A 2,500-nucleotide genomic window follows, 5' to 3' on the forward strand; every position below is an offset into this window, starting at 1 on the left:
TTTCATCCTCTGCCAGAGCAGCCTCACTTGCCATACTGAAATATCTGAAATTTATCCTGAACACAAGAGCTTATAAATGCCTGAAGATCCCTGTTTGGGTGCCACTATGTAACAATTCGTCTAGTATTCATACCCAGACCAATTACTCAGTACAGTCTGCAAGCAATGGGGGGTCATTCAGAAATTGACAACCGCTTACCACCCACAAACCAATCTCACAGAAAGAGTTAATCGCAACCTCAAAACAATGATTGCTTCTTATGTAGGTGATCAACATCGACAATGGGACAAGTGGATAGCAGAGTTTCGATTTGCTCTTAACACTGCATGGCATGAGAGCACTGGTTTCACACCTGCAGAGGTTGCATTAGGACGAAAATTGAAAGGGCCCATAGAAAGAGCCATTCACAAACTCCCTGATCCTGATAACCCTGCATATGTCCTTCTTGATAGACAACAGGAACTCATCAACCTGGTGAAAACTAACGTTGAAAGAGCCCAAAGTAAACAGCAAAGGTACTATAATCAACGGCATAAATCTGTGCAGTTTTTGGTGGGAGATTTGGTTTGGGTCCGGACCCATCCTCTTTCCAGAGCAGACGAATTGTTACATAGTGGATTTTTGACCTGTGTGGATTCACATATGGTATGATGTTGATTTATTTTTGCTTGGTTGTAGAAGGACTCTTTAGTCCTTCCGGATGATATCCGGGAAGATTGTACTTCAAAAGGACTGTTTAACCACTGGACACCTTACTTCTATTCTCCTCGGTGTCATCTGGATCGGCCATTTCGTTTCTTGTCTTGTGTGCACTTGAGTACGGCAGAAAACTGTTGTGGTTTCTGCCTATCCAGATAAGAACTCTTGCACTACTTTTGTAAATAATGTTGTTGATGTGTGACTTTTTCCTTTTATTTTGAAATGCTATGCCTCTGGTTATTATATGTGGGGTTTTCTATCATGTATTGATATGTATGCTTTACTGCTTTCTTGTGGAATAATACTCACTTTTGCATCTATTTCTTGTTTTTTTTGAGTATTTGAACTAACACAGACCATAGCCGGTGGTTCCCTCCCTAATATAAATCTTGTGGCAATTGGTCTGGGTATGAATACTAGACGAATTGTTACATAGTCAATCACTTCGTCTGGGTTATACGAATTTTGTCGTCTTCCTTTCGGGCTTAAAAATGCTGCAGCAACTTTCCAGAGACTAATGGAACAGGCACTTAGAGAAATCAAGGGTAAGTGCTGTTTCATTTACATTGATGATGTTGTGGTGTTCTCCAAGAATGAGGAAGAACACCTTTGCCACCTACAGCAAGTTTTCCATTGTCTCCATAAAGCTGGTCTAACCCTCAACCTGAACAAGTGTAACTTCATGCAACAGACTCTCACCTTCTTAGGGCACATTGTGTCAAGCAGTGGAATAAAAACCGATCCAGCAAAAGTAGAAGCAGTTGCTTCTTTTCCAACCCCTCAGTCAATCAAAGACGTGCAACGATTCCTAGGACTCGCTGGTTGGTACCACCGCTATATCTCTAATTTCTCTGAGAAAGCTGCCCCACTTCATGCACTGAAACAAAAAAAGTCCACTTGGTTATGGTCAGAACAATGTCAACATGCATTCAACACTATAAAACAGGATTTAACCCAGGCACCAGTGTTGATACCCCCAGATTTCAGTAAACCATTCACAGTGCAAACAGATGCTAGTGAGGTTGGGTTAGGTGCGGTGCTAACTCAGGAAACAGCTGGTGAAGAAAAGGTCATCGCCTATGCCTCACGTTTATTACGAGGAGCAGAGAAGGCATACTCTGTCTCTGAAAAGGAATGTTTGGCGGTGGTCTGGGCTGTAGAAAAATGGAGGCCATATTTGGAGGGACGACCATTTACAGTCATAACGGACCATTCAGCGCTGACATGGGTCTTTCAGCACCCAAAGCCATCATCACGCCTCACCCGTTGGACCCTGAGATTGCAAGGCTTTCACTTCTCCGTAAAGTATCGTAAAGGTCAATGCAATGTAGTGCCTGACATATTGTCCAGAGGGCACACCAACCACACCCCTCAGGAGATGATTGCAATAATCAAAGCCACCGATGTATTACCAAGCAACTTGCAAGTAGATCTAGCACAAATTGCCACAGATCAACAAAAAGATCCAGAGTTACAAGAACTGATTCAAGAGGCACAGTGCAATAAACTTCCTGATCCTTCCCGCATCCACTACGTGATGAAGAATGGTTTTCTGTTTCGTAGTCTACCTAAAGTACAACAAGGACAAAAACTCCAACTGGTGATCCCGTCCAGTCAACGTGAAGCTCTCTTACACTACGTACATGACAGTCCCCTTAGTGGACACTTGGGGAGATTGAAAACGCTATTAAAATTACTGGATTTTGCATATTGGCCTAATGTGAGAAATGAAGTATGGAAGTATTGCAAGGAATGTACCACATGTCAAAAATACAAACCCGCTATAACCAAGCTGTCTGG

The sequence above is a fragment of the Carassius carassius genome, chromosome 11, assembly GCF_963082965.1.
Source record: "Carassius carassius chromosome 11, fCarCar2.1, whole genome shotgun sequence".
NCBI lineage: Eukaryota > Metazoa > Chordata > Actinopteri > Cypriniformes > Cyprinidae > Carassius > Carassius carassius.